Raw genomic sequence first — 19,973 nt, 5'->3', positions numbered from 1 at the left:
TTCCTTGTTCCAAAACCTTACTGTGCACAGCAAGAGAGACTGTGAGAGAGTTCTTGAAACTATCTTTTCCTCTCTTTCTAAACGAGCTCAGTTTTTTATTGCTGACCTCCCTTTTGGCTTTACGAGGCAGTGCCCTACAAATGCCCCCTGCACTTGTTAGTATTTTATGTTTCTTGTAGGGCTGAGAAGTGATATTGAGCTGCTAATAATGAAATGAATATCAGTTGCTAGTGCAAGATGCTATTGCTTCAAGCTCTCTCTCTGGCTTCCCTTTGTGTTGGAAGTGATCTTTATTTCTATGTGTTGTGGTTGCTGGAGGCTTTGGCAGGCAGTTCTGAGATGACTCACCAGAGGAGCAGAAGAAACAGAGAAAGCAGATGAGAGGTAGATGATTTTATTTATTTATTTATTTATTTTTTTTTTGAAGGATTTTCATGAGAAATGACTCTTCTGGGGCTGGGATGGAAAGCAATGGTTGGAATTGTGTCCAATGGCTGACATCAGTACCTGTCTGTAGGCTAGTTATAAGGACGGGATTTGGTTTAAAGCAAAGAAAGCCTTCCCATCCAGATGAGCTTTGTTAGCTTCAGTAAGCACTGGGGGTGTGAGGGTTTATTGAGAGCTCTTCCGCACAAAATGTCACGCCTTCAGCATTTAAAGAAGGCATAAAGCTCTATGTTTGTAAAATTCTGTGTGACTGTTTTCTTTAAGCAAAGGAGATGGTGGTAAAGATGTCCTGGCTGCAGTACCCCTGGAGGTCTTCAGTATCTGTGAGGACCTGTCTACAATGTACCCCTGAACGGGCAGTGTGCTGGCATCCAGCATCCTTGTCATCCAGGACCACGTGCTTGGCTGTTGAGGACAGCTTTCTGGTTGTGATTTGCATATGGAAGCTTCTTGGGCGTTAGCCCTGTTTTCTGCGTTTCCCTAGGCATATAAACAAAACTTATACTTCCTTTCGGACAAAGTTTTCTGTCAAACATCTGCTGTGAAAGCAAAGAATATTAATTACATATAATTACAAGTAAAATATACCTCAGTGGTGCTAGGAACGTGACCCATTTCACTACTGGTGGAACCCCTGCTTAAATGAAAGTTGTAACAGTTGCATCTGGTCCAAAATATTTTTGTTTGCAGCCAGTGGAGCAATGCAGTGCTGTGGTGCTGTTACTGTCAGTATTTTCTTCCATTTGCATGTCATGACTTTGCATTTCATGACTACTGAGTGTCTGCATGCATTTCAATACAATGAAGTCTTTCCTTAATAGGAGAACTTTGTAAGCAGAAACAGCCCAGCTGGGAGACAGCTTCATGATATTGACAAGATCTCAGTCCTACTGATGTGTCATGTAAATGTTGGCCTTGAGTTTTATACCAAATAGTGCTATTGCCAGAAGTGATGCTGCGGTGCGAGCTGCTGGGAAGCATCAGCTGGACCAGCGAGACAGCTCTAGTATTGAAGTTACTGGATTTCTGTGGTCAGACAGAAATAAATGTTGTGAGGAATGACTCCAGACCAATGAATGCCTTGAAAAGACGCTATGAGCAATTTAAGAACATGTAAAATTAAAAAAAAAAATATCTAACACAGAAAGTTGTGCCTTAAAGAGAAGTAATCTTCATTTTGTTTTGCTGTTCCAAAGGCAATGTGTATGATGTTTTTATATTGGAATTTCTAATATTTCAAACTAAGTATGCATGGAGGCTGGGAGGAAAAAAAAAAGTATTTGAAAATGCAATGTATCCTGAAAATAAGCTAATGCTTTGTCCAGGTTCCCCATCAATGTGATTTCAGCATCATGAGTGACTCTAGATGGCTATTGAGTCAGGGGAATAGAGAAGAGGACCTGAATTAGAGACAGTCTGTGCTGGATTAACCCAAGCTGACAACTGAGCATCCTGCAGCCTCTTGCTTGCTGCTTCCCACCTCCAGTGGAGTAGAGAAGGTGATCAGAAGGGCGAAGATGGGATGAATAGGTGGATATAAAGACAGTTTAGTAAGTGAAGAAAAACAGATCCAACTAACCAACCAACCAAGTGATGCAAAGGCAATTGCTCACCACCTCTCGGCTGCAGACCTGCATGCAGACAGGCTCTGAGCAGTGGCTGCCTTGGAAGGATCTTTGTTGATGTGATCAGACACTTTTAATTGCTCTATTATTGTATATAATTGCTCTATCTGGCAAAAACCAAAAGTGTGCTGGGAAATCTGGAGACAGTACCAAAACAGAGAAGGGTGGCAATGTCATGCAGGAAAAAAAGCAATTTTTCTGGACTGGAATGATGAGAATTTTTGCAGCTTCTCATTGCACAGATTCCTGTATTTTTGGACTGTTAATTAGTTGTTCTGTGGTACGTGGGGAGTTCGGTAATGGGAAGCAGTGAAAATGATGGGAAATGTGACTGACCGTGAGCCACTTGTGAGCTGCAGTCAGAAACACAGGTGTGTGGGGTGAGGTCATTTCTGGGACAGCAGATGTAAGGCTGTTGTCACCAGTGCTGATCTGCTCAAGCAGTGACCTGTTCTGACTAGCTTGGTTTGTTGAAGCAGAGCTGGAACCAAACCACCAGTGCAAATAGGGTAACAGGGAGGCCAGAACCACCCGGCGTGTTCAGCTTGGCAACCAAGAAAATGTGAGAAACACAGCTCAGGCTGACTGTGCTCTGTGTGTGCCAGTGGAGAAAGAACTGTAAGAAAATACTGTTACCAGAACTGTCACGGTTTGGCGAGAAACGTCAGATTGGCCAAGGAAGGCGAAGGTCACAGAGCTGTCTCCCTGCAAGGAGACTGTAGAAGGAGTGCGCCCAGACTAAGGGAGAGAGATGGTCGCTAAGCTGCATGTGCTGACTTGGTGGCCTGTCCCACGGGTGGTTGTTCTCCAGGAGACCTCCAAGAAATGCAGAGCTGCAGTGGTGTTGTGTAACCAGAAAGGGGCAGCCAGCATCCTGCAGGCTGTCTCCAGGTTATTGCCTGTGTTGGTGATCTTCCCGTGCAGAGGTCAGTTCACACGAGTGCTTGCTGTCCCAGGGGTTTTTGGTGACTGAGCTGATAGCCCTGGAGCAACTGAGTGAACACCAGGCTGCTATGTTGGTTTATCTTAGCTTGTGCTTGTGGTGCGTGGCATCCATGGCCCTTTCTAGATTCCAAGACTTGCTGGGCAACTCTGAGTTCATCTCTCATTGTGTCCTGAGCACTTTTATGAAAGCAGAGCAAGAAAGTTGTTAAACTGTTTGGAGTTATTTGTTCGAAGTTGCTTCTGGGGGATGACTAGGGACAACTTTCTTTAATTTTTCTACTTTTCCTCTGCTAAAGCATATGTTTTCAGAGGGAATAACCATTTACTGTTGAGTTCTGGGTGTCTGTGGGAGTGTTATTTGTAAGTGGAAAATGATTTCTAAATAGACAGAATGCCTTCTCTTTGAGTATTTTCTTTGAGTATTTCAGAGTAAACCCAGAAACCGAGGAAAAATGTTGGAAGAAAACTCACTTGTCACTTGTTCCTGTTTTTCCCAGGAGCTGGAGGCAATCTTAGCTGGCCATAGGACTCAGCTGCTGCCCGCTTTGCCACAGCACTGCCACGCTCTTCCCAGAAGCACTGTCTTGAGTGGTAGTTACAGGAATGTCCAAAGCCAGATGGTTGCATTGAAGCCTAAATGACTCAAAACTGAAATGCTTTAGTCTTAAATTCCTCCCTGATGTTGCTCCATCAGAGCCAATTGATTTGGCCTCCTGTACCAGCATCCTCCTGAACTCTGCCAAACCTCTTCGAGCTTGCTGCAGTTGCTCACCAATGGTTTTATAATCAGTCCTCTCACCGCGCCCTCCCAAGGAGCATTCAGAGCAGCAGGACAAAGACCTTATTAGGAAGAGAGCTACTCCTGCCTAGGAGGTAGTATGCAGTTAGAAGGTGCTTCCTACTATGTTTTAACTGTGGCTGTGAGAAAGCTGGCTGGCTTGTAGAGACAAATATCTAAATTCTGCCTCTTTTAATTTGCTACTCTAATTGCATCAGTGTGTGTCAGCTGTTATGAATGCTCCCCTTTCCAGAGAAGGGAGAGTAACTATAGCGAGAAGATTAAACCAATGCTTAGAGAGAGCTGCACGTTACTACTTTTTAAAGGAAAATTAGCTGCTAAAACATTTCCCTTTTCAGTGTTTTAAAAAATTAAAGATTGCACTCATTGAAGTCTGTAAGCATTTGGCAGCAAAACTGCTCATGTTAAGAAGCAGTAGGTGGCTCAGCAAGTGATAACCTGACAAGATCCGTTTTTTCTGGGTCACCAGTTCAGATCCAGTCCAGATGGATAACGACCAGCTGTTCTTTGGAGCGTAGCTGCCCAACCTGAGCCAAGTGCTACAGGAGGGTACGTCGGCCTCCTGTTTGCAACTCCTCTGCTGCTAAACTGGTCTTCAGTCTCAGAAGCAGGTGCATGGGTGGGACAACAAGTGAGCTGGGAAAATCATGGTAGGATTAGAAGGGTGTCAGAGTGGGGGTGGAAGGCTCTCCCTGCTGGTATGACACTTTCAATTTATTATTTCTGTTGAAGATATTTTGGTTAACATCAGTATCCCACAAAGAGTGTGCTGTTTACATTTCCTTTGCAGGAAGGGAGAGAAATGGAGAAGCTGATTTTCTTCCCCTTTCACAGTATCCCCAGAAGTAACTCCGGTGAATTTTCTGGATTTACTGGTTTAAAGATCAGAGAAACTGAGAGAGATTCTGCATATGCAGTTCTTCAAAATGGCATTTCTTGAACTCGCCTCATAGTGCCACATAAATAATTACATATTGCAGTCTAAACACTATATTTACCAGAAATGTCCCAGGAAGAATACAAAAATATGGCACCAGTGCTGACAGGAGCAGCGGCCTGCAGTGCCTTGGCAGGGAGTTCTCCTTCCACCCAAGGGCTCACGGTGGGGGGTCGGGGCTCTGCTGCTCGTGGTGCCACTGTGCCTATCTGTAATGCAATGCTGCATTTCCCTTCCGGAGGGGGGGAGTGCCATTACATCTGGTAATGATGTTATTCTTATTGCATTCGTGTGCTGTACGGACCTTGAAAATACATATCCAGCCATCTGATACAGCTGTTCTTCACTATACGCATTCACTTGCTCTTCAGCTCTGAGGCATATTGACTTAATTCTCTCTTTTCTAATGCTGTGTGTGGTTTAATCACATACTCAGGAAGAGGTGTAATTATTAAACCACAGGAAAGTTAATGATGGGTATTTGGTCTTCAGCATAGCTAACTTTGGTGTCCAGAATTTAGCATGCCATTCAATGGGGAAACCAGCTTGGGGATGTAATCCTCAAACCACATATGGTTTTCCAGTGACTTATGCGTCTTTTCCCCGTATCAGCTGGAAGCGTAGCTTGCTGGTTGTTTTAGAAACGTGTTTTTACAATCCAACTGCATGGTGTTCACTGTGGGGCAGAATCTGGTACCCTCTGAAAATGATTCCATGGAATTATCCCGTCTCCTATGTGGGGGATGGGTGTTTCGCCATATGCAAAGTAGATGCTACATAAAATTTGCATATTTGTGTAAACGTTGCCTGCAGTACTTGTCATTACACAAATGCATAATTCAGGGTGTTCGGTTAATTCTAAAGCTCCTAATATACTTCGCTTATTATGTATAAAATCCTTAGGAAATTGGCTAATAATTGCTGAATGTTTTCTTTATGGAAGGGATTTCCTGGTAGCCTTGCCAATGCCAAATGCTCATTTGTAGCTCTCTGTTTTTTTGAGTTCTACTTAATTACAGATATGCTGAACTATAGAAAATTTTGTATTTGTTGAAATGAAAGGAACAGAATCCATTAAAATACAGTGTTTCTGCATTTGGTCGGTGTTCTAATTAACAAATAGTGTTTTGGAGTCAGCGCTCTGCTTCCTGTCTATGAGGTTGTTTAATAGTAATAGAAGTTCAGGAACAGGACCAGTTTAATCACCTTTGTTACTTACTACACGAAGTTTGGAAGACCAAAGAAATATGGTTTTACAATGGGATTACTGAGGAGCTCCTGCATTGGTCTCATCACTGCTTGCATGTGCCTTTGCTCCATTATCCATTCAAACAAATAAATCGAATGCTGGGGAGAGAATTTATGTGTAGAAGATTAGGGAACAGTCAGAGTTTTCTTTATGGGTGAAGGAGATCTGTGCAGGGGCTGTGCTTTGTTTGTGATATATGAAGCCCTGAGTTGAAGGGAAGCATATCAGTAACGGATGGATGGTTAGCTCAAGAGCTATTGTATGGAAGTGGGGAAAACATCCATGGAATAAGGTGCTATTTGGTATGAGTAAAGGCATCAGAACTGCAACGAGCAAACTTGGAGCCCCCCCATCTGTTTAAAGAAATTGAGTAATTGCTGTGAAAATAGAGGCCTTACAATATTCTTAGGGTGAGATAGGCATGGTGTACTTTCTGTTGCTTTGAATGGAATAAACTAGAATTAAATTAACAAGTTCTTCAGTTGTGTTCTGATAGTTCTACTTCTTCAGTGTTTGTGATGCTTTTACTACGACAGTGTGTGAAATTAACTCCCTCTAATTAGAGCACTTTGGCCGAGCTTTCTGCGGGAAGGGACTGCTATTAGAAATTACAGAAGCACTGAAGGGCTGGATCTGGGTTCATATACAAACTTCACACCAGTAATGTTCCATTACATTCGCTGGAAAGACTTTCCGATTTCATATATTTCAGTTCAAGAATGCCAGGATTCCTGTTTTAAAACAGTCCTCGCAGTGCTGCTTAGGATTTTCTGGCCCTTTGTGCATCAGAGGGGACAGAAAGCCTTCCCACAATGAGGTGGAGACTCTGGAGGGGTGAATGTCTCACCTGCTCTGGGCACTGCAGAGCCAAGGTTTGGGACAGGAATTCATCCTTCCTCAGTCCAGACGCCTCATCTGCGCCCTCATCCTGGCAGCTCAGCAAGGACAGGTGTGGAGCCCTCAGCACCAAGGATGTTTCTGCACCCTTCACGTACAGGTGAACTGCACCGGCGATCCTCAAGGGAAGCATTTGTTTCCCACGTCCTATTTGAGTGTTTTCTGGGAGCCAAGAGGACCGCGCTCCTGGGAAACTGGCTGGGTGCTGCCAGAGGTGCGTGTCTATGCCGCAGTCTTACTTCAAGAAAATCAGATGATTTGAAATGAAAATGTGTGTGGCACTGGAATTGTTTTCATGTTTTATGTGAGGTGAAATCCAGGAACGTGCTTTTGTTTTCAGATGTTTGGGGATCTCAAAATAAAAGAATGTCATTGTGGAGCAGGGAAACAGTGCTTCTGGTGGAAAGTTTGAAAGTTGTTTTTTGAAGCAAGAGTATATTTTTTTCTTTTTCTTTTTCTACCCCAACCCCCCTCCCCAACTCTATAAATAACTCTTGGCAGGCAGAAACAACCTTGATTGCATGAGATGAAGTAGAGCAACCAGCAGGCTCTACAGCAGAATAAATGGCACTGTGCCAAGAGCTTCATCAAATGAATAATAGCTTCCACTTGACAATCAGTAAAGTGCCTCTTCTCCTGTGGATTTAGTTTTAATGATGATTAGAGAGGATGGGCCCCTAAAATTTCTCTGGTAGAAATGACCTCCTATTAATTTCTGTTACTTGAAATGCTGAATTTCAAAGCTATTTTACAGCTGCAAAACCAAAGGCACTGACATAAAGGAACTATTATCTTTGTAATTGTAGCAACAAGTACTAAATTTGTTATTGATTAGCAGAGACTTTTTTAACTTCATGATCCTTCTGCTGGCTCTGTCCCTTATAACGTCCTGTGATTTCCAGGTTGCCGTATTTAACAAGTAAAATGTTTGTTAGAGTGCGAAGGTCTATCCTGTGGACTAGAACCCCTTTCCGTACTCCTGCCTTTTGCTAATTTAATTCCTCACGTTTGGATCTGATCGCTGTGGATGGCAAAGCACGTGTTTCAGTGTGTGTGGTACAGAAGAGCCCTCCCCAGCTGCGTGCACTGCGGCAGCTCGGGGTGCTCTGTCAGTTGATGCCTCCGGAAGGCCAGGACACAGAAATCCTTCTTGCTGTCGTTCTTCTGAGCAAAGGGTCTTCCCAGCTCAGCTGAGTAAAGAAACGTGGGGATTTTAATGACAAAGGAGTTTAATTACTGTGAAAACACGGGCGTGCAAACATATCCACTTATCCATACCTCGTTTCTTTGGTGTGATGTTTCGTTAGCTTGATTTATAAAAGCAAGGTAGGAGAAAGAAGTAAAAGTTGGAGAATGCTCTTGGAGCCTCTTTGAGAGGGGGAGTTACAAGAGCGGCTGATTATGTCTCGCCTCTTGATTAAAATACAGAGGCAAATTGCAGTCTGTCTGGGCTTCTGTCCTTGGGCTGCTGGTGCGCAGGGATGTCACGCGCAGGGACGACACACGCTTCATGGTGTTTAATGACACAGTGTAACTTTACAAAGGTGTCAAACGCGTCGTGCGGTCACCCAGTGTTCAAAACATCCCAAAGGAACCTGTTTCACTGCCAGCAAGGAGCCAGGAGCGCTGCGGTTCCATGCGAGTGTCTGCACTGGAGGGCAGAGCTGCCCTGCACACCTGTACAGGTGGGGAGAGGAGCCGAACCCCCAGGGCAGCAGGCTGGGGTCCTCTGATGGGGCTGGGCATCACGAGTGGGCTGAAGGGTGGGGGTGACGGGGTCCCCCACCTGAGTCTGAACTGTGCAAAGCAGGAGGCTTTGACTGCGGATGGTACCTGGAAGAATGCTGGGAGGAGCAAATGCAATGAGTCGCCTGGGCAGGAGGAGGCACTTAGGTCATGCTGGGCAGAATATTTGAAGGAAATGTGCTAAAAGCAACGGGGGCAGAGAGATGGAACAGAGTGAGGTGGTCAGTTGTAAGCGTTTGCTAAAGATATCTTAAAGTATTTTGTTCTGAATTTGTTTTGCTTTCTTTTCTTTCTTTCTTTCTTTTTTTGTATTCACACAGTGAAAAACAATAACAAAAAAAAAATTGTTTTGAACCACAAATTGGAATTTCTCATTTAGAATATTGAAACTAGATGGTCTCACAGTTTGTCATAACTGACCTTTTCCCTCCGCGCAGAAAAACCAGTGTTGATGAATCAGCATATTTATTAAATAAACGTTTCTCTAAATGTCTTGGCAGGCAGTGTAAGCAAACATAGCAGAGCAGGCAAGCAGAGGTGGTCATTTGTTCCTGGAACTGGTTGTTCTATACGTGTATGGTGGGGCTTGGGATTTTCTTCCATTTTGTCATGATTGAAAATTGTTTTGCAAATATCTTCTGTAGATATTTATTTTGGCTGCCTTTGTGCATTGCATGCTATTGTGGTTTTGCCAAGTCAACAGAAAAACTCAAACTAGAATTTTGGATTAAGAGCTTTGCATTTGCAATTTGGGAGTTGGGCGGGTTGTGAACCTTGCCTAGTGTTTGCACTGAACTGCTGTGGTGACTGCTGCTGTGAAGTCATCTGGCATTCGTGTAGGAAGTGAACTGCAGAGGTGCCTCATGAGACAGCAAGGAACCATAAGATGTGGTGCTCAGGTCTCCCTGGGAGCTGTGGGCCACCTGAACCTGGTAGCCAAGGGCCGCATTGGTGCTGGTGCCGTGGGAGCTGGGGGGGCTGTGCCTAGCTCATCTTGTCGAGGGTGATGTGGGGCTTGCACAGAGCAGGACATGATGCATGTGTTTGTTGTGAGGATGTTGCAGTCTTTCATCTGTTAAAGACTGGTCTTAGATTTGGTTGCCTGTTCCAGGCACTTCTGCGTGCAGATCTAAGGCGTTTGCTGTCTGCAGCACCAGGATGTAACGTGGAGGCGCTCAGAATAGCAGTGGCTGTGTTTGCAGTGATGGGATGCGGTCTCAGGTGGACAACACATCATCCAGGCAGCAACTCTGCTCACTGGTCTGTGGGGTTACCTCTGCCCTGTCTTTGCAATGGCATCGCAGTCTGTTTTTTCTTCTACAGCCGCTGGGATCCATACTGTACTCTAACATATTCATGTTTGTATGGTTACTGGCAGAAGTTTGCTTTCATTTAGCATGGAGTGCGCTATCACTTAATCTCAAGTTCTCTCATAGATGATATGTTATCAGTTAACAACACAAAAATTACGTTTCTAACCCTTCAGACATGTACTCCAGGAAATTTTCACTGAAGCTATTGGAACTCTTATCAAACTTTGGAGAATGCAATAGAGTATCCAGTGCTGGCAACACTGAATGTCTTTCATGAGATATCCCACCACTTCAAAACTCATTTCCTGCTTGCAGTTTGTGGGAGTTTCCCACTACCTTGGACATTGATGCGTGGTAACCATTAGTAAATGCTTCTTTCACTGCAGCTGTGTGTGACTGACACAACGCTGAGTGGTGCCAAGGTAGTCATGTAATGCAGTGGTGGGGATTTGTTTCTTTTCCCAAGGTGCAGAGGCTCTGTAACATACACTGTAGGTCTGCAAAGCTCACATGTAGATGAGACAGCAGCAAGAAACCTGCTTTTGTGGAATTCCTCCTACAGATAAATGTTCTTTGCATACTGCTGCATCTTCAAAAAAATAAATGAATAAAAATCCATCCCTGTGCCTAGAAATTCATGGCCCTTTTGTCTTTTCTTTTTGCACCTTCCTTCATCACAGAATAACTTTCTATCATTTCAGCTGGAGCTTCAGTGTAGGTGCTGACACTCTCAGGACATGCTTCGTAAGGTTAGTGTTGGTTTTTCGCATGGAGTCAAGTATATCTAGGCTATGCAAAGGTGCTAGCACTGCTTGTGGAGCTGTGAAAGCCCAACAAGGCTGTAGGGAATGTCCTATCAGTGATGCTGCCAGCATTCTGAGTTAAATTTGACCCAAATGTATCCAAGTTTGAGTTTGTTTTCAGTTGCTGAGTATGGCTTTAACTCAAGACAAGAGATGAAACCAGGTTATGTGGCTTTAAACCACACAAGTGTGATTTCCCTTGTGTTTTCTTTTTTTTTTTTTCCTCCTGTTTAAGTTCAGTTGAATAAGGTAATCAAAGCTTTCCGTAGGAATGATAAACTTTTAAAGTATTTATCCCAGCAGAGAGGTTCTGATAACTTGTGACAGTCCGGAACACAAAAAGTGGTCAAAAGTACTAATTGTAAGTATTAGGAATCAAAATTATCTTTAGAAACCAGTCCCTTGAAAAATGCTTGTGATTTCAACTTGCAGAAATCAACCAGACTTATTTGAAAAGCTTTGTCACAAATGTAGATGTATTTTGTATTTTCCTAAATTTTGGAGATGGTTCATAATTTTCCACAAGAAGGCCTACCTCTGTATTCTTAGGTTTTTTTTGCGATGACAAACATTATGATTATATTTATCAAAAATCCTTCACTCTTCCAGTTTGCATTCTCTAGCTACCTTAAAGAAAAAGAAGCAGTCAATTAGTTCAACAAATTGTAAAGTTACAAATCTTCCTTCCATAACAATCTCCTAACAGTTTCTTCAGCTGGAGCTCAGAAGTTTTGTACTGCTGCAAGTTGTGAGCTGCTACTCGTGTTGCAAAATAGAACTACAGCCTTGAGGTTCCTTCTTCTCAGAACTGCAGTTAATTTTCATGTTATGGGACAGGTTCTTCTCAAACAGGTGGTCAGAGTCCTTTTTTATCAACTGGAGGTCAGGCTATGGAAATTTCAGGAAATCTGAACGCAACTGTAATCGTATCACTACTTTATTGTGTTGGATTTAGCGTTTGAAATGTATGTGAATAGAAATCCGGCTAAGTAGAACTAACGGCAAAAATGAAGAATGGAAGGCCAGATCTCCAGATGCTGTTAATTAGCTTATTTCATTGACTCTGGTGCACATTTTGAGCTGAGGGAAGTGAACTGGGTGATCCTTATGAGTCCTTTCCAACTGAGGATAGTTTATTTAATTTGATTTAATGAACTCTAGGCTATCTGCAACCCATGCTGCCTCTGTCTGCCAGTGAATTAGCATTCTCTTAACTGAAATGAAAGCCAAATATACTTTTGTTTTGGCATAACGTTCATATATCACTGTTCCAGAAGCATTTAAGATGTGTACTGTATCTGTGGACTTAGTATAGTGTCCTTCCTCTGCGTGGCTGAAGCTGACCCGTCCACCCTTATTGCTGAATAGGTGGCAAAGCTTTGGCTCCATTGAATAAATGGCAGTGAAGTCTGCAGCAGTTGACTTTGACCGGCTTTTATTGCTAATGTAAAACCTTTTTGTATTTTATTTTCACATTATGCAAACAAGACTGCATATGAATCCTGATTTTATTTTCCAACGTGGTGTTCCTGATAAAAGTACATTAAAAAAGCTTAGACCTCAGTGAGGATGAAGCTTAATCCTTGCTGTTCACATACGATTACCTCCTGCCATGAGACAGTTGGCTAAAATAGCCTAATAGTTTATTGAAGTCAGTATGCATTTGTCTTGAACTGGTAAGCTCTAAAGCTGAAAGTGGGATGTAGCCATGCTTATTCCAGTATTCCCAAGGAGCCCTGCATAACAAATGAATGTATTTGGAACTCTGCATTGTTAATGTGGGAGTAATAATAGATATTCATTCCAAAATATAGCATGGAAACTTGCATCCCTTGCTCTTTTTGTGGCAATCAATATAACCGTATTTCTCCAGTATCGTGATACTGATCTTCCAAAGTGTGAAAGCCAAAAGAGACTCACCCAAAAGAGAACAGTGCTCAATTATCTTTTTTTTAATATGCATTTTTTTCAGGAAATTTAAACCCCAGAACAGCCATGTAGAGGCAATCTAGTGTTTATCAGTGAACAAAGCTTTCTGTGGGGAATGTATTTGCAACCATGTATGGGGAAGGGCTGGAGGTTTCCTCTCCATCAGGGTCTCTGGAGCGTGCTAAGCCCTGGCCCACTCCTGGTGTAAGGAATTAATCCAGGGACTCCATGTCTTTGTCCGTGGCTTGGCTCAACATCTTGCAGCAAAGAGAGCACCGAGCAGTAAGAAAACCCTGCTCACAATAGAAGGCTGCCAACACTTGAAAACCTGCCAAAATCTAGGCTAATTAGGTGCAAATTAATTAGATGGCAAAGGTGCATTTGAGGAGAGAAGGCGTGTCAAGGCCCCCCACTGGTACCAGGGCTGTAAGGAGCTAAGTTCTGCTTGTGTGATGAGCCATGTGCTCTGTGCAAGGCTTACCTGTCACTGTGGCCTTAGGGCTGCCTGGGTGTGAAGCCCTATGCTCAATCACGTACAAGTTTTGGAAGCAGCAAGTTAGTTTCTTTTTGCTACAAATAAAGCTGGTGTGTCCCACTCACCAAATGCAGATGGCTTCTCTCTCTCCTGGTGCTTCCCTTTGCCTCTCCCTGTGTGCGCCCATCCCCTTGTTAGGCAAGTTTCTCGCTGAGTAAAAGCTATAGAAAAATGTAGAAAAACGTAGAGAAAAACAGGTTTGCAGCCCCAGTGTTCAAGCAGTGTGTAGTCCTCGTCCCAGGGTATTTCTGAGCTCTCCTCCTGGCTGCCTGGGCCACTGGAATCTGTGCCAAACAAAGCATTGGTGTTATGCCAACGATGCCCCTCGTGAAGGACTGAGGGGTGGGTTTTATCCCCTCTGTACCCAGAGGTGATGCCCAGCCCTGTGACCCTGCAGGAGGGGGAGGTGTTGTGCTGGAGCTCCTGGATGGCAGCGCAGAGCCTGCAGCACGTGTCCTGCCCTGCCGGGCGGCCAGCCACTGTGTACAGCCTGTGCAAGGGAGGGAGGGTGATAACACGATGATTCTCAGATCACTCGAGTCGGTCTCCTTGCTTTGGCAGCGATCCTTAAGCCAGGGCACGTGCTTCCCTCCTGCTTCAGTGAGACTTAAGCATATGAGTGGGGCTAGGCACGTGCCTATGCCACTGAGAACAGACACAACAACTTGTCTAAGGGTGAGCAAATTAAAAGGATGGCTGGCATGGCAACAGTTAAAAAAACATCCCTCAGTGCAAAAAAGCTGGAGTGCCAGGATGGGCAGAATGCTTCCTCCCAACTTGCTTGTCTAGTGGGTGGCTTCAGGCACACTCAGCCGGCTTGCTCCGTGCTGGCTGAATGGTTGGTGAGTTCCACAAGTAAGTTTATCGGAGTGCCTTTTTTTTTTTTTGGTCACTTTTTCTCATCCCAGTATAAAATTTGTTATGTCCACGTGTACAGAGTTTGGCTTTCACTCGGGATTTTTTTCTGTGGTATTATTCCCGAATTTAAAGTTAATCCTGTGTGTTTGATCACAACTTTGTCTCTAGTAGTAGAAAGATCCCATGCAACTCCAGCAGGTTCTTAAAAAGATCACTGGATGTCCTTCTAAATCAGTGTGCATTTTAAAAATAGTTTTAATGGATAATTTCAACAAAATTGTATTACTGAAGGTGTTGATTTTGATGGAAGACTATAACCCAGAAAATTCAGAAGATCACTTCAGCAAGCCATTGTCTAAATACGACTTCATTAGAATCTTAAGAACCAGAGTCAGATAAAGAAACCTCTTTGCTGTACTTTGTACGCTCAAAATGAATCATTTATCAGTTTCACTTAAAGAGAAATTTTAAAGATGGTGGGTGGGGAGCCAACTTTTCTTTAAATACTGAGCCTCTGAGTTAGCATTATTGTCTTGGCTGTGTTCCTCTCCGAATGACATGATGCAGTCTCCAGATAGTCTCAGAAAAGGGATTGCTCTCCTGTGAGTGAGTCTGAGCAGAGCCAAGAAAAGGAGGAAATTCCCATGAAGACACTGTGTTACTCTTGCTCAAGGGTACCTTGCTTTTTCAGGACTACAGTCAAAAGAAACATATACTTGTGTATAAATCAGTAGAATGTTTCTTGCATGGGTTGAGCAGCCATCTTCTAAGCATCACGTGCCACATCTCCGGGATCTCTGTAGTCTCAGGCAGAAAAGGCTGACAAGGTGTGCTGAGTCCTGTAACTCATCTCTGCAGGGCTCCGGTGTGAACAGCTCCTTTTAAAGACAGATTCTGTAATGTGTGAGTACTAAACATCTAACCACACCATGTCAGTTTCTTTCCTACTGCTAATTCTGCTGCTCTTCATAGAGTCCTATAGCAAAACTAAGCTTTTAAGTTCGCACTGAGGAATAGACACACGTATTAAAATCTGTGACAGATGTAATAACTAATAAAATACCTCTATTTTGATGTTTAAAGTAGCAAGTACGCAATGTTCTGTGTTGGTATGTAGGCAGCTAGTGAATAGATAGGGTTGAAGTGCTCAGGAGTTTATAGCCCAATTCCTGGGTTTTAGATCCAGTAGAAATGATTTGTGGTGATTGCAGGTGACTACTTTTGTTCCGCTGTTCATGCTAACTTTTAACAGTGAAAGGCAAGCAGGGACCTGGCAGCCAAGAAGTTTGAGTAAATTGAATTTTACAGAGAATGCCATGACTAACACTGCTATCGTGACCTTGCTGTTTATTGGGATGGCTTTGCAATACTACAGTGTTTCGAAAAAATCATTTCCATATGAGCACTGGTGTGAGATCTTACTTTCTGAACATATCCTCCTCAGTTTGTCAGGACATTCACTGCTGTGGAGCTAGGAGGAGTAGGAACCTATCTGTTTTCAATTGATTGTCAGAGTACTCGCATACTTAGGCTGTGTGGTTCAGAATTGATTTATTTTGTGGATGTGAAGTTGCAGTTACAACATTTTATTGAACAGTCATCATTGGTAAAGAGAAAATTCAGGCACACTACTAAGAGATTAAATACCTCTGAACCCAGGGGCTTTGGTCTGAGTGGTGAAGCAGAGAGCTGTCTTCTGTTATCTGAGGGAGAAGGGCCTGGGATGCTCCACTGTCAACCTGCTACGAGAACTTGGTTTCATAGTGAGTGCTGTGGTGTGGGTGATAATCAGTCTTCTGGACTATTCTGACTATGGGCAAAATTCCTCTTTGCTTTCCTTGCACAGTCTTTCCTTAGAACAACCTCTGTTTTTTAGCTAGGATAGAGCCAAGCTGTGTGTCAGAGCAATCTGAGCTGATGCACTGATGGTTACAGCTAAGGGGTAGTTCTAATCACTTCTGTGCCTCTGCTTTCTGCTGTTTCTTGCTGGCACATGCCTTCGAACACAGATTAGATGTGGAAAATGTGTTTGGAGAACAAGCCAAAGACTCTGGATATCTGGACATCAACCTCCCACTGTGACGTGGCATCCTTTGTGCCCCAGGTAGATCATTCAGACCCCCGCTGTGCCTCGATTAACATTCTGCAAAGTGGTGAGCAGTGCTACTTCTTAAGGGTTTTAGAAGGAAAAATGTACGAAATACAGTGAGCTGCACAGCCTCTGTTGCACCGCCAAGTACTGCCCAAGCCTTGGGATCACAGCTGCACCTCTACCACCAGGTGCTGGGCACTTTGCTTTGGCTCGATGGGAGCTCACAGTCACAGAGGGCGGAGGAAAGGTTCTGGTTAACGACTGTGCTTTCCTCGATCTCATGTTTATCTGTTATCTTTGCTCTGTCTCCTGATCTAAGTCATCCAGGAATGGGTTGAAAGAGCTGTTTTATAATTATAAAGGGAAGATATGGCTGAATTTTCTTTAACTCGTGTTGCAGAACATGAAGCATGGGGCATGTGAGATAAGAAATGGATGTCAGCTTCCAAGAAGAGCTGAGTAATAGTCTCAGTGATACTGCCAGCAGCTTGCTTCCTTTTGATACAGCTATGAGGTTATGGAGGATTGTTCACATCACTGTGACTGCTGGGACTCTGGGATTTTGATGACAATTCCTTTCACTGTTTGTTTATTTCTCTTCCATTTATTTGGAAGAGTGCAAATTTTTTAGTTTGTTCAAAGGAGTCCTCCTCGTGTTTTTTCCTCCAGTTCTCTCTCAAAGAAACAAAACTGGAAAGAGCAGAGTCTTGACAGTATTTTGGCTCAGACCTTTGGCAGATATCGAGTGAAAATATGGTGTGAAAAGTGTAAGCTCACACTATTTACATCTACGTTGAACAGCTGGTAATACTGGATTGCAACTGTTAGGTTTGTTACCTTTCAGTATCAGTCACTCTTTGCAGCTCAAAGAATGCCATTTGCCATCGTCTGACTGCCAGGTCTTTCCAGGTTAGATTTATCTGTGAATGCACAGAAACTACCATTATGTTTTTTCAGAAAAGTCTGTAACTCCTGCTGGTATTTTCTGGGACAGGTAGCAGAAGCCTCAGGCCATTCCCTGCTTCATATCCGTGTCAGCAGGTGTTTGGTGCTGCTGGTGCAAAGGTGGTGCCAAGTGCTGTAGAGACCAAACACCCATAACGGGATGAAACCACCCCATCTTCTCCCCATCTGGTGCCCACTCCAGCCACTCACAAGTGCCCCGTGGCTCAGGCTGGCACACAGCTTTTCATCTTCTCTCCCCTGTACTCCCTGGGGCCGAGGAGATGGTTTCCCCCAATCCATTCCCCACCAGGATCCCCTTTTGACACCCAGTTTTTCAGGGCAGAAGCACGGCAACGTTACCTGCTCTTTCTGAGTCTGCTGGTGACCTCCCTTGAAGAAGTGTGCCCCAGGAAAGCTGGTGTGGACCTGGATCTAGCCGCCCTGCAGACTGATAGCAGGAGGGACGGTATGACCGCTCGGTGCAGACAGACGTGGAGCTTACTTCATGGCTGTATCCCTTCTGCAACGCCCTCTGACACCAGCCACTCTTTCTTGTATCCTCTCCTTTGAGTTCACTTGTGTAACTCCTTTGGGGCAGGCTACATCCCTGTCTGAGCCTGGCCTTCTCACATCAGCTTCCAAAAAGGAAACCTTCCCAGAGCCAGAGGGGAAATCGTGCATTTCTGTGCTTCACCACCTCCTGACTTTTCCTCTCCTTCCATCTTCAATAACTTCTCTTTTCTAAGTCTGTAACAAGCATCTGAATTATTTGTTCCCTGTGAGGGGTTCAGTGAAATGTAAACTCAGTCTCTCGCTGTCACCTGTTTGAGACTTTTGTGACCTGTGCAGTCTGGACGGTGTCACTGTGGGCAATGCTTGCTTCTTGCTTGCAAGCAGCATAGCACCAAGACTGCAGCTGACGCTTTATAGGCGGTCCTTTCAGGGTATTGCATCTCCCTGGACATGTCTTACATTTCTCCCAAGGTAGCATCATTTCAATGAAGAAATAAATCTGCTTCTGTTCTCTCTTTCTGAGAGGAAGCACTGCTTGTGCCTGTCTTCTGATTTCTCTGTGCATTTCTCATTTAATTTCTGCCATCTCCTATCATCCTCATTGACGGTAATAATAATAATGCCAAATAATAACTATGATCGTAAGACCCACCAGTGCTTTCTGGCAGTTGTAGGAAAAATGGGGCATATCTGATAGCCAAATTTCATTAAAAGTTCTCTCTCTATATAGAATAATAACAATAATTTAAAAAAAAAATTGGCTTTAGATTCAGCTTTTTGAGCAAGAAACTATTTTCAATTTCTTGTAATTCTGATTTTTTTTTTTACACGCATATATTTTTTTTATGAACTTGTGAAAAAAAAAATATAAATATACAAATATTTTTATATATTTTCCCCCATCCTTACCATTTCAGTTCTGCCGGTTAATGCTGCGAGGGAATGGCTTTTCACCTGCATGTTGCAGGCCCTGGCAGTGCTGCTAGCGGAGGGCCAGGGGAGGAGGCTGAGTGGGCAGAGGATGGGCATTTTGCTATTCTTGTTTCACTCCAACGCAGAGGAACTGTGAGGTTTTTTTGTCCTTCTGTTTGCTCCCTTACCGGGCGGTGCAGGACAGAGGTACATCCACCTCAAATGTGAGAAAGGTGAGAACTCAGCGCGCCGTTTCACCAGCGTGATCCTTGATTGGAGCTTCCTTCGTTCAGGATGCTGAAGCGGGAGTACGTTGATCTTCAGGCTGTGATGAAAGTCCCATTCTATTTAAACAACGCTGAATAGCAGAACTTCTGGCAGTGCTGTGATCAGGTCGCAGCTTCTGCTGGTTCCTGCGGTGTGGCACAAAGGCCCTGGTGGAAGGGCTCTCCCTCTGCTGCTGTTCAGTGCAGAAGAGCTCTGCAGCCGCAGTGCTGTGCTGCTGCCGGGGCCGCTGGTATCCTTGACATCAGTTCTACGCCGGCTGTTGATATCTCACTTTTTGTTTAAAGCTGGCAGCATTCTCAGCGTACTCTGGGGTTTGCATCTCAGAATTGTGATGTCAGCCTCAGCTGCTTTACTTCTGTGGGAGGAATTGTAGTTAACAAAACCTAAATTACACTTTGCTTCTTGCTTTTGTCCAGATCTCTCCTGCGATGCCTATCTTGACAATTAATCCAACGTGGCCATTCCATGTTTCCTGTGAGCCCATTTCTGAAGTCACTGTGGACACAGATGTGTGAACTGAAGATGCTCGCGCAACTTATTTGCCCTTTAATTAAAACCAAGTGACACAGGCTGCAGGGCAAATAACAATATTCACCAATCTATTTTTCTTTCTTCTCAACAGTTTGTTTACGTTGGAACTAAGCATTCGAGGTTTGAAGCTGAGGTCCCTTTGCTTTGCTGTGGCAGAACTGACTGCTGTGTTTAGGTGGCACGCTGTTATCTTTTTTACTCAGCTTTGTGCATGCATTTTGTACCTCTATATTCTCCTTTGATTCATCTTTATCATTTGTCTTCTGATTTTCCTTATTTTAATGTTTCCACCTTTCTACTTGCTGATCATGGCAAACATACATGCTAGAGAGTTTGACAGCTCACACTCAGTACAAATATTCTCCGTTTTTAAAATACGTATATATAAAATAGGTTTTACTGTGTGCACTGGAGATCAAGAAAGCAGGTTTCCCATCAGCCAGTCATAGAAGATAACTCCAGAGTTGGGGGCCTAAAAGCTCTATCTTCTTTTGTGGGATAGTTAGATTCAAAGGCAATGAACAATGAGATGATAAGACGGGTATCCCAGGACCTCTCAACACCTGCACCATACCAGACCTCAATTAGCTTAAAACTGAGCAAAGGAGA

This window comes from Meleagris gallopavo, chromosome 10 (genome assembly GCF_000146605.3).
Source record: "Meleagris gallopavo isolate NT-WF06-2002-E0010 breed Aviagen turkey brand Nicholas breeding stock chromosome 10, Turkey_5.1, whole genome shotgun sequence".
In the NCBI taxonomy this organism is placed as follows: domain Eukaryota; kingdom Metazoa; phylum Chordata; class Aves; order Galliformes; family Phasianidae; genus Meleagris; species Meleagris gallopavo.
This window is presented reverse-complemented; position numbering follows the sequence as displayed.